This window comes from Dipteris shenzhenensis, chromosome 21 (assembly GCF_047967505.1).
Source record: "Dipteris shenzhenensis isolate YYH24624 ecotype China chromosome 21, Dip_SZ_1.0, whole genome shotgun sequence".
Classification (NCBI taxonomy): Eukaryota; Viridiplantae; Streptophyta; class Polypodiopsida; order Gleicheniales; family Dipteridaceae; genus Dipteris; species Dipteris shenzhenensis.
In genome coordinates this window covers 14,870,403-14,883,164 of record NC_141616.1, presented here as the reverse complement: position 1 = coordinate 14,883,164, position 12,762 = coordinate 14,870,403, and the positions used below count along the sequence as shown (strand labels likewise).

Below are 12,762 nucleotides of genomic sequence, written 5' to 3'. Positions count from 1 at the left end.
TTACGAGGGCGTGATTTCTGGCGCATGCATGTTGGCATGCATGTGGGCAGGACCCTGGGAAAACAAAGAGCGAGGTCCTAGGCTCCTAGGTGTGCTAGAACCCCTAGCAAGTTGTGCCTTGGGGGCAAATGAAAGGTTTAGGGCCAAGAGGGGCCCAAAGTACCTTCAGAATGAAGTTGGTCATTGGTGGGGCTTTAAAAAAGGCTACACTAGAGGGGGCCTAGGGGCAAATGAAAGCCCTTGGGGGCAACCTAAGGCATGGGCTGCCACGTGGCATGCCCATGCAAGCCTTTTTGAAAAGGAAGGCTTTGGGAGGCCTTGGGCAAGAAATGGCGCAAGGAAAAAGGATCACACAGGGGGAGAGAGCTCACGTGGGAGCCGGAGTTCACAAACGGGAGGTTACCCGTTACGATAGTACAGAAGGCTATTCATGAAGGAGTGCTGGTACAGAGCAGTAATGGCTGGTCGCCGCCGGTACGGAGCAGTAATGGCTGGTCACGTACGGATGGTGGCACAATGACCGATGCTGATACATACATCTGCTGAGGGTGCTGCCAGTTGTGGTACTCCATGCTATCCTAGAGACTGCCGTATGGTACTGCACGGAACAGTCGTACGTGGTTGTACGGAACTGTCCATACAGGTTGTACAGACCGTCAATGCTGTGTGCTACCTATTGTTCGGGGAGTATGGGTTGCTCGATGGCCACGGGTTGTAAGGTGCTGGCTTTGAGTTGGTATGGGTTGTACGAGCATCACCCATATGGGCTGCTGCCTAAGTAGCTGAATGAAGGTACCTTTCAGTTTGACAGGGCACTATGAGTCCATGCTTCACCTCGAGCATATGTAGACTCTCTGTCCAAAGATCTCAGCTCCTTGCTGCCCTAGAAGACTGCCAAGGTCCAGCCATTGATGAGCTCAGTCTGCAGCTAGACTCCTCTGCCTCGTGGATGTAGGCCTGAGGGTGTGTACAGGTGCTCCTGCTGCTCCTCTGATGGCTGACCTGCTGGATGTTGTTATGAGGCCCAAGTGCCTCTTTTTATAGGGCTGAGCCCCCCAAAACCAACCAACTGGACCCCTGTTCTGACCGATTTTACTGCCCTAAAACCGCCCCCAGAGCTCCCCATATATGGGGCTATGGGCTGCCCTTTTGGGCCTGTGTGCTGGCCGACTCAGCTGGCCAGGCGACCAGCCCATGGGGCCCTATATAAGGGCAGGGTGCTGCCCTTTTGCAGCCCCTCCCTTTGCTGTGCACCTGGTTCATTGGATGCTGCTGCCAGGCCCTCCTGCAGGCCCTTAACCAGCTCCACTCTTGCGCATTCTTGTTGGATCATCTCGCCTTCTAGTGCTGGTCCAGATCTGCCTCTTCCAGGCCAGATCCTTGCCCATGTGGCAGCCCCCTCTCTCTTCTTTGGGCATCTTCTTCCCTAGGTCTCGCTCCCCCACGCTCTCCTCATTTGGGGGCTTACACGTGGGGAGGTGATCTTTCCAACACCCCCTCTCCACGTGTTGGCCCAATGCCAACACGTCGATGGCGTTGCCCCAGCAGCTCCCATGATGAAACCCTCGGCACAATCCGGTGGTGTTAGTGGTGTCTCCAAAAGACTGAAAAACACCTACACACATCCACTCCTGGAAATGGGAATGCCAGGGTCGGACTTAAATTTGACTAATGTCGGAAAAAAAAGAGACAGTACAAAGCATACAAATAGCCAAGACAATCGTTTGTAGAGTGGAAATATTGCATATAGTTTGTATTACAACAGATAGCAACAACACTCTCCATGCAAGAGGTGATGACCAGCTTATAACAACATCCGATGGTATTCCGACCTCTATCGGATAACAGTCAAAAAACAGACAGTCCCTAAAATGATGTGGTGGATAAGGCCACTACTACATGCTGTTAGGGACAGTTATAACTGTCCCTACAGTTACAAAAGTATCCACTACTTGCTATTGTAACCCCCCCTTACTAAAGATCTACTAACCCTCCTTGGTTGAGGTCCACGTGGGTGGAGTCGTCATCCTCAGCACCTGGCACACCCGATGGTAAAACTTTTTTGCAAAAAAAGTAGAGGACTCGAACCCTTCACTGGAAGTAATCCATCAGCTGAACTTTGATGGTGTGGGTGGAGTTCAGGTCTAGGACTACTCCCTTAGCAACAATTGGGTCTGCCTCATCCGCATCCTCTTTGCGGTACTTCTTCAGTTCTAATTCCTCCTCAAATGCTGTCTGTTCTTCTACAATATATGCACCAGGCGCTAAGGCATGGCTCGGGGTTGCTGTGTTTTTTGTGTCCTTATATGTGGCATCCATGAATGTGGTGTGCTTTGCATCCAACTCTATTGACAGGTTCTACTGGTGTGTTGCAGCCAGCTTTTCAAACTGTGCTTATAAATCAAACAATGTTGTGTCATCATGCATGGGCATCTGCCTCTGTTTCGCATCCTGTGCTTTAGATCAGAGAGTCTCTAATTCATGTGCCATGATATCGTATGCATATGCAGCAGACTCAAAGACATCATAAGGTCCTTGAGCAATTACAAACATGCATTTTTTGAGATTTTACCATAGGTCTTGAGACGTCTTTGCTAACTGATTCTTCATATCTCTGATTTTAGGTGAGTTGAGGAAAACTCCATCTGCCTCTTCTGCCATGTCCTTGAGCCGTTGTTCAACTCCTTCCAATGCATGGATTCATTCCTTCAGTATAATATTTTCAATCTTCAAGTCTGTGTGGGTTGCACCCATTCGATCTAGTTGCAGAAAAAATTATGCTTTCATTTCCTGTAGCCAAGTTGTTACAGTCGGCAAGAATTCCTTCTCTACTCTCACTTGGGCATTGAGCTTCGAGATTTGCTTGTCCTGCACTTCTCTGTATTAGACATATTCTTTCTTGATTGCCTCTAGTTCCGACTGAGTGTCGTCGAACTTCTTCTGCATTTTCGACTGCTTAAGCATATACTCGTGTACCACCTTCTTATCTTCTGTCAACTCTTGCACATGCTTTTTGCAACTGCATTTGTACCTTTCTTTGCTTATCAAAATAGTTCTGCAAGACTATGAGGGCATGTTCTGCCTCCATGCTGGACACTATTCCTACTGCTGGCGGACTGGTCACATCTTGTGTTGGGGATTGCTGCAAGTCCGTCAATTTGTGGACAAGGGAAAAGGCCTCAAAGGGGTGATGTGAGCAATAGACTAGCAATGTCCTCCTCTGGTTTTTTGCAAGTCTCCGTCTTTGGAAGCATGGATTTTGCCCGAGGATTTAATTTAATTTTCTTGGCAGATTTGGACTCTGCCAAGCTAGCTAACAGCTCTTCTCCTGCTAAGAGTGTATCCCATAGCCGTTCTGCCAAAGATTGGCCATACACAACCATAGTAGCTTCATCTTTGAAGTACTGAGCATCTTCCAAAGCTTGAAGCATGGCTTGCTTTGTATTTTCTTCCTCATGCTGGCTGTCTTGCATTGCTTTGGTGCGCTCCTCTCAGTACTGAACGATTACCTATGGGTTCCTTGTACAGATATGGCCCGCAAATTCAAATAAGACAGCAATAAATGGTGCTATCTTGGAATGAGCATTTGAAGCGCTCAAATCCTTTTTGGCTATCTTGCTCATAAGCCGTGAGTGGAGCAGATGCGCCCACAATATCTTTGTCCCCTTCTCGACTGCACTCAGCATCGCATAAGAATCCCTACTCATAGTATTTGTCTTTACTAGCAACTGCATTCTTTCCAAATACTAAACAAGCTACTGGCACCTTCTCGAATCCTGAACATTATTGATAAAAACATAATTTTTATGTGTCTTTGGTGGCCCGAACTCTTTCTGCACGTCGGAATCAACATCCTTCTTATACACAACCTCCTCTTTGATAATGGGTAGCTGAAAGACCTACGCTATAATTTCACGGGAAACCATTACATTCTCTGCAAGCATACCTCCGCTTCTTTGGAAGCTCTCTTATTGTGCCAGTGCATCATGGGGTGCCTTCCATGACGTCCAAGGTAAGCTCGCATACTTGCAATAGACCAAATTTCTTTAGCCACTTCTAATGTTTGTAGAGATCCAGCGATACCTTGAAGTTCGCAAAGCTAGCCGTGAGCATCTGCTTCTTTAGCGGAGGAAGGGGTGGTTCTCCCTCCGATTCAGTCTCCTCCAGGTCCGCTATGAGTATAGCCTTTTCCTCGACCGGGCCCTTGAGCGGGCTTTTGCGAGCAGGGGTGAGAGAATTCCTGCAACCCATGTCTACGTCAAGGAGCGATGTATCGCTTAAGAGCTCAAGGGCTGGCTCTGGCTATTCTAGGGCACTGGGAAGTGTGAGCCGATGGCTTCTCTTGGGCGCCATTTGTAGATCAGTTGCGTGGGAGAAGTTGCATCGATGTGTCATGGCGATTGACGATCAGTCAATTCAGCATGCAGGGAACTCGCAGTGCATTTCGGCAATTGGGAGGGACTAGTGTTGATCTTGCGTTTGGCAATGCGGGTGTTATACTCCATGATGAAGTTCGTCGAGCAGGGATCGACAAGGATGGTGATTGTGGGAGTGAGAGCCTTATCCGAGGAAAAAGGCTTGTCGACAAGACTCGAGTTAATATCTCGTACGTCCTTGGGCGGTGTGGTCGGTACTGAGAGTCCAGTACGTGTCGCATAGATTGTGTTGGTTTTGGTGGAGAGTCGGGGCACTATCAGAGTCTCGTTTGAACGTCGGAGCTGGGTTGGATGCCGAATCAATGGTCATATCGAATGCGCAGTCTTTTCTTTTGCCTGAAGCGGATTGGAATCGAACGTCTCAGTCGGATCAGAATCGGACTGTGATGTCAGAGCAAACTCGAAAAGACTCGTCGGATCGAAGTCGGGTCGGATGGTAGGATTCGTGTCGCACGTATCGGGCGGCTCGGAGTTGGAGTCGTTTGTCCACTCGCGCGCGCCCATCAGATTGGAGTCGGACACATTGGTCGAACTCGGATCAAACTTGGAGTTCTCAGTCGTGGACGTCGTAGCCCTTCGTGGTATACCTGTTGGAGCTTCCCCTGATTGCAACATGCTCAAGTAATCAGCAATGGCATGTTGCTTTCCAGGCCTATGCACAATGCTATAGTCAAACTCCTATAACAAGAGCATCCATCTAGCCAATCTTCCTGTTAATTGCTGTTTATTCGCCAAGTAAATGAGAGCTTGATGGTGTTACGCTCTAGCCGAGGTAGCATGACCTCGGAAGAATCAGTCGACATTTCCCTTATAGGATCTATCTTTGTAATATATGTGTTTGCGCTTTATGTAAATGATCGGGAGGGATTAATGTCAAGGTCCTAGGTGAGGGCTGATAGCACCAGACTAGATAGATCTGAGACCAAGGGCCTAGTGCAAAGATTGTGCCTAGGGGCAAGGAATTAAATGCATCCCAAGAGAGGGGTGAAATGTTGCATTAGGAAGGCCCTATATGGATGACATGTGGCATCTAGATCTATCTAGGGATTTGGGGTCTATCAAGGCTTGAGAGAGAAGATAAGGAAATTGATTTTTCGTGATTTTGCTGACAGCTCTCTCTCTCTTGTATGAAGTCTTGGCAGAATTGGCTGGGAGGAAGAATTTGGTGCTTCTCCCGTGATATTCCGTAGGAATAGTGAAAGCTGTTAACATTTGGTATCAGAGCTGAGGTAAGGATGGAACCCGTCGGGTTGTGACGGACAGCAGGTGGAGCGATCAAGGGATGTGAGCGTCGAACTATTGACTCAGACCTACACCAGCAGGTCGTAGAGCATGAGAACGGGCCTGTGAGGCGAAAGGGAAGTAGCGCAGGTTGGCTACCGTGGCCAACGAACGGTTGAGTTTGGAATAGCGGGGTGGTTCTGCAGTTCGACGAGGAATGACGAATTAGGTGAAGGCGTAGGACAATGGGTAGCAGCAAACGCAAAAGCGGTTGTACCCGTGCGCTTCTTGCTCACTGGATGTATTGGGGAGATCCTTACGCAATTCGCAAGAGTTTCGGGGTTTAAGAATTGGCTTCTTCACAAGGAGGAACACTCCTACCTGGAAGTTTTCGAAGACAGAAGGGGTGATTTGGTCTACCTGACGGCCGACTCAGACTGTCTTATAGAGCAGTTGGAGGTCTCTAAGATATACATCGTAGGAGTCAAGGAATCGCGACAGCAAAGCTTCCCATAACCGAGCATCTGAAGATGATTAGCTCGCCGGAAAGCTGGAGGTCCTACGGAAGTTTACTGATAGGCTACAATTGATGGATGATTCGTTACTATGCTGAGCCAGATGACAAAGAGTAAGGTCTAAGTGCCGTATAATTGGCGATGCTTCGCTGCTGACATTCGACGGCCACGAAAGACCCCCAGTTTTTTTCCCCACATCGCTTGGATTTGTCGATCAGCGCACACGTGATGGCAGGCTGTTCACCATTTTAGATTGACAGATCAAGAATATAACAGGGCAGAGTTTTTTTTTGCGAGTTCAAGGATATCCAGGGGGCATCTCTTTCCCTTTAGGATATATATTTCAAGTTCTTAGTTTGCAGTACTTTGTTCCTGTACAGGAAGGAATTTTGAAGTGCGGTACTTTTGGAGTTTTCGCATTTATTTTTTTTTTTTTTTTTTAAAGAGAGAAAAATTTTTATTTCCCTTTTCAACAAAATGGAGGCAGAAGGGCAGAATTCAAGGGTAAATCCTAGTGAGTCTAGAGCACAATCTACACAACAGATGTCACATCACGCAGCACCTACATTGATTGGTAGGATTTCAATATTAGAGGATGCTTTACAGCAGATTATGAACCAGCAGCTTCAGGTGAATGCTGGTCAAAATGAGATTAGGGAGATGGTGCAAGCCTTGTCGGCTAGACCGTCTAGGATTGACAAGGGCAAAGCTCCAGCAGAGCCAGAGCCCAGTGTACATTCCTTAGAGCGCGCAAGGGTCAAAGTGCCTAATATCGCTAATTATAGACCGGAGAAGTACGCTGGTCGGATGACCGAGCGCAGCTCTGATGTGATCGAGGTTTGGTTGCACAAGTGGGAAGAAGCCTTCGCCATTTGTGAGATTAAATCCGATCTAAAGAAAATCCGCGAGGCCACACACCTGTTTATTGAGGCAGCGGACAGATGGTGGATAAAGCAACAGAAGGATCTAGTTGCTCCAACCACCTGGGAAGGGTTCAAAACTGAATTCAAGAAACACTTTCTCCCACCTGATGAAGAATCCCGAGCTTGGGATGCTTATAGAAATCTTCGTCAGAGGAGCTTGTCAGTGGCAGAGTACACTGACAAATTCAGAGAATGTGTCATGAAGATAGCAGACCCTCTCCGTATGTCGGTTCAGTTAAAAGACTATATCTATGGACTGAACGACAAGATAAAAATGGAAGTTCGGGCTAAATATGTGACTACACTAGATGAATCCATGAGGTATGCCAGAGGTAGATCTGGTGGATTTGTGCAGGCAGGGACTTAGCATGAGCACCCGAGAAAAGGGGGATTTCATAGGAAATGGGTTTCAAAGACAAGTGTCTCACAGCCAAGTGGCCAAACCAAGCAGGTGAAGCCGGTTGAGGGACCAACAAAAACAAGTACCACCGTTGGGGTGAAAAGGAAAATAACTCCAATGGCAGCCCGGGCTTGGTCAAAGTCCTCGTTGACCCCTGAACAAAAAGAGAAAGCTAGAAAAGAAGGATTGTGCTTCGGCTGCCCTCAGCGACATCAGTGGAAGGATTGTCCACTGAACAAAGATCGTCGCACGGCTAATATGATAATATCTGAATGCGACGTAGAAATGCAGGAGAGTCCCAGTGCGGAACATATGCAGATGCAACTGGCGGGACCTTCTCAGAGGTTAGTACCTTGTTTGTTATGTGTATCTGTTGCTAAGTTAGTGACGAGTGCACCTGATAACATCCTATCTAAGCCCGCAGCAACGGGGTATACAGCCTTCAATGATACGGAGTTAATTATAATGAAAGGGCAAGTGGCCAGTCATGATGTCATTGTGTTGTTTGACTCAGCGTCAACTCACAATGTAATTAACTCCAAGCTCGTGAAGAGGCTGAAATTAAAGACAAGTCCATCTGACTATGCGTACACAGTCAGGATGGCAGACGGAAGTTCAACTGAAGTATGGGACCAAAGGGTTACCCAGTTGGAGCTTCGGATTCAGGACTATACTGAGAAGCTTGATTTTGAAATGACCAAGCTTGCTCATGCGGATATAGCCCTGGGAATGGCGTGGCATTCTAGTAAGAATCCAGCCATTGATTGGAAAAAGCACGTATATCAATTCAAGATGAATGATGTGCTTTATGTCTTGCGAGGTGAAAAAGATATACCTCAGGGACCGTTGGTTTTCGTGATGGAAATCAGAAAGGCTCAAGTAGAGTTTTTATACCTTTGCACAGCATCGGTAGAGTCGGTGGATGAGTCTTCGGCTAGCACTAATGTTACGCAAAGTGGTGAGATGGCCAAGCTGGCTAATCTTATAACAGAGGAGTTCTCTGAATGTTTTAGGGATGAACTACCTTATGGGTTACCTCCAGAGCGGAAAGTTCAGCATAAGATTGAACTGATCCCGGGGGCAGAACCTGTAAATAGACCTCCCTATAGAATGAGTTTTACTGAAGAAGCGGAGGTGCGTAGGCAATTGGAAGAATACCTCAAGTTGGGGCAGATTCAACCAAGTTTCTCACCTTTTGCTTCACCAGTGATATTAAAGAGGAAAAAGGATGATACGTTTCGCCTCTGTATAGATTACAGAGCCTTGAATAATATCACTGTTAAGCACAGGTATCCGATGGCTCGGATTGATGATTTGCTAGATGCATTACATGGAGCCGTAATTTTCAGCAAGATAGATCTTAAGTGCGGCTATCATCAGATCCGGATTAGAGCTGAGGATGTGCATAAAACCGCTTTTAGAAGCAGGTTTGGTCATTATGAGTTTTTGGTAATGCCCTTCGGACTTACCAATGCTCCAGCGACCTTCGCCATGCTTATGAATGATTTACTACGTCCGTATATCGGAAAGTTCGTAGTACATTTCATTGACGATATCTTGATATTCAGTAAAAGTGTTACTGAGCATCGTGAACACTTAAGGATAGTGTTCAGTACTTTGAGGAAAGCCAGTCTTTACGTGAATAAAAAGAAAACTATACTGTGTATGGTTAGGCTTGAGTACTTAGGGTTCATAATTACTCCACAAGGGGTAGAAATGGATCCGAAGAAAGTGGCTGCGATACTAACTTGGCCAATCCCTCAAAGTCTGACCGCGTTGCGATCATTCTTGGGATTTGTCCAGTTTTATAGAAGGCATATCAAAGAATATTCCGAAATAGTATCGCCATTGACTGATCTGACCTCAGATAAAGTACCTTTTATTTGGGGACAGAATCAACAGGAAAGTTTTAACACCATAAAACAGGCTGTGGTCTCAGGACCGGTGTTAAAAATAGTTGATCCCCAGAAACCATTGTTCCTAGAAACCGATGCAAGTGGCATTGCGGTAGGAGCAGTCCTCCTTCAAGAGGGAAGGCCGGTAGCCTTTGAAAGCAAGAAGCTTTCTCCCTCTCAAAGGAATTGGCCAACTCATGAATTGGAGTTGTATGCTGTTATCCATGCTTTGAAAACATGGAGGCATTATCTGTATGGTTCAGAGTTTTATGTGGATGTGGATCATGATACTCTGAAACATTTCTGTAAACAGCCTGACTTGAGGGGCCGCCAAGCTAGGTGGGCAGAGCTCATGCAGGAGTTTAATCTTACGATTCGGTACCGAAGAGGAAAAGACAATAAGGTAGCTGATGCGTTGTCTCGCATTATGCACAACCTGAGTTTCACGGTATTAGAGAGTGCTCTAATGACCGAGATCAGAGAAACTCAGAAGGTGGACGAGTTTGTCCAGAGCTTATGGCCTAAGGCTCGTGTGTTAAAACCCAGGGAAAATGAAAAGGATGACCTGGCATCCAGAAAAGGCCAAACTTATGCAAGATATACCATAAGGGATGGTATGCTAGTTAGAAATGGCAAGGTTGTAGTACCTGGTCAGAATGATCTCAGGCAGAGAGTCATCCGACAATGCCATGATAGCCCGTGTGCGGGACATCCAGGAGTCGAGAAGACATATGATCTCGTGAAGCGAGATTTCTTTTGGCCAAAGATGAAAAAGCATATTCATGAATATGTGACACGGTGTTTCTCGTGTCAGGTAAGTAAGGCCGAGCGGGTGAAGCCACCCGGACTTTTACAGCCCTTGGAAATACCACTAAGTAAGTGGGAGAGCATTTCCATGGATTTTATTGTAGGACTATCTGCAACACAAGGAGGGTATAATTCTATCCTTGTAGTGGTTGATCGTCTAACCAAGATGGCTCACTTCATTCCGACTAGAGAGTCTGTTAGTGCCCCGCAAGTGGCGGATTTGTTTATTAGACATATATTTCGTCTGCATGGATTGCCTAGATCCATAGTGTCAGACAGAGATGTCAGGTTTACCGGTCACTTTTGGACAGCGGTATTTGAGACACTAAGGACTGAGTTGGGAATGAGTAGTGGGGATCATCCTGAGACGGATGGTCAGACGGAGAGAGTCAACCAAACTTTAGAGGATATGCTGAGAGCATATGTGTCATTGAGGCAACATACATGGGACAAGTGGTTGCCATTGTTGGAGTTTGCCTACAATGATAGGAAACATTCATCTACTGGGTTCAGTCCGTTTGAACTGAACTATGGTTATAGGCCAGCCAATCCAACTATAGTTGGAGTACCTCAGAAAGTGCCTAGTGCCGCGAACTTTGTAGTTCAGATGCGGGAGATGCTAGCACTTGCGAGAGCTAATATCCGTCAGGCTATGGATAGAGCCAAGGTATATGCGGATAAAAGTCGGTCTATAAGAGTATTTGAAGAAGGAGAAAAAGTTTTTCTCAGAATTCCTTCGCACTCGAAGTCGTTGACTTCAGGAGAGTGTGCTAAGTTATCACCTCGATACTGTGGGCCGTGGTTAATTCTAAAGAGAATAGGCAATGTAGCCTATAAATTAGAATTGCCACAGGGGTGTAAGGTGCACCCGGTTTTTCATGTTTCACGTTTAAAGAAATTTTTACATGCTGGTGACTCACTAATCGAAGGTGTGGTTTTGTTTCAGGAGATAGAGGATATTGCAAGGCGCAAACCAACAAGGATCCTGGACCGAGGAACAATGCAAATACGAAATCGGAAGATACCCACGGTGTTGGTTGCATGGCATGGTCAGCCTCTATCCGAAGCTACCTGGGAATCTGTATATCAATTGCGGAGAGTGTTCCCAGACTTTATCATCGAGGACGCTGATGTCTGAAGAGGGAAGGAATGTTACGCTCTAGCCGAGGTAGCATGACCTCGGAAGAATCAGTCGACATTTCCCTTATAGGATCTATCTTTGTAATATATGTGTTTGCGCTTTATGTAAATGATCGGGAGGGATTAATGTCAAGGTCCTAGGTGAGGGCTGATAGCACCAGACTAGATAGATCTGAGACCAAGGGCCTAGTGCAAAGATTGTGCCTAGGGGCAAGGAATTAAATGCATCCCAAGAGAGGGGTGAAATGTTGCATTAGGAAGGCCCTATATGGATGACATGTGGCATCTAGATCTATCTAGGGATTTGGGGTCTGTCAAGGCTTGAGAGAGAAGATAAGGAAATTGATTTTTCGTGATTTTGCTGACAGCTCTCTCTCTCTTGTATGAAGTCTTGGCAGAATTGGCTGGGAGGAAGAATTTGGTGCTTCTCCCGTGATATTCCGTAGGAATAGTGAAAGCTGTTAACATATGGTCTACATGAAAATTCACTTTCTTGCCTAATAAATAATGCCTAAATTTGTGCAATGCATAGATCATTCCAAGTGCTTCCCTCTCTGTGACTGCATAGTTCTTTTCATGCTTTCTTAAGATTATGCTGACATAGTAAACCGGTCTAAACCACTTAGGTGTTTTTTTGTTGCATAAGCACTGCACCTACTGCTGCATCAGAAGCATCAACAAAAACCTCAAATGGAAGAGTCCAGTCAAGGGACTGTAGTACAAGTGCTACCATCAACATCTTCTTCAGGATATTAAAAGCATATTATTATGGATCACCCCATATGTATGGCTCAGTTTCCCTTGTGAGTATTGTGAGTGGATAGCATATATCAGCAAGGTATCTAAGAAATCTGTAATGCCATTTAATCTGGCCTATAAATCTCTAAAGCTGCTTTATGTTATTGGGTGGTTTGGCAAGTATGGCTGACACTTTGTTGGGATCTCCATTCCCTCCTATGAGATATGTCCAGGAGAATTCCTCTACTCACAGTAAATGCGCATTTGGCTGAGTTTAAGCTGAGACCAGCCACTCTACACTTTGCAAAACATAAACCCAAGTGTTGCATATGTTCCATTCTTTTCCCAAATACTGAAAAATCATCAAGGAAGACTTCCATAAAAGATGTAAGATACTCAGCAAATACCTCCTAGATGTACTTTTGAAAGGTTGGCGGAGCATTCTTAAGACCAAAGGTCAAGACATTAGAAGCAAATACTCCCCACTCATTGACAAATGTTGTTTTATCCTTATCTTCAAGTGCCATTCTTATCTGGTTGTAGCCACTGAAACCATCGAGAAAACTATAGATTTCATTACATGCTACAGCATCTAGCAAAGAGTCACAAAATGGTAGAGAGAAAGGGTCAATAATGGTGGCAACATTCAGCTTTCTGTAGTCCACACATATTCTGAGCTTTCCATTC

General features: G+C 46.0%; 1 protein-coding gene across 1 annotated transcript in view; it reads right to left on the bottom strand.

The window, feature by feature from the left end:
- Nucleotides 1-12,762, bottom strand: part of SMU2 (RED family protein) — a 34,575-nt gene that overhangs the window by 3,647 nt on the left and 18,166 nt on the right. The gene's annotated exons all lie outside the window — the stretch shown is intronic.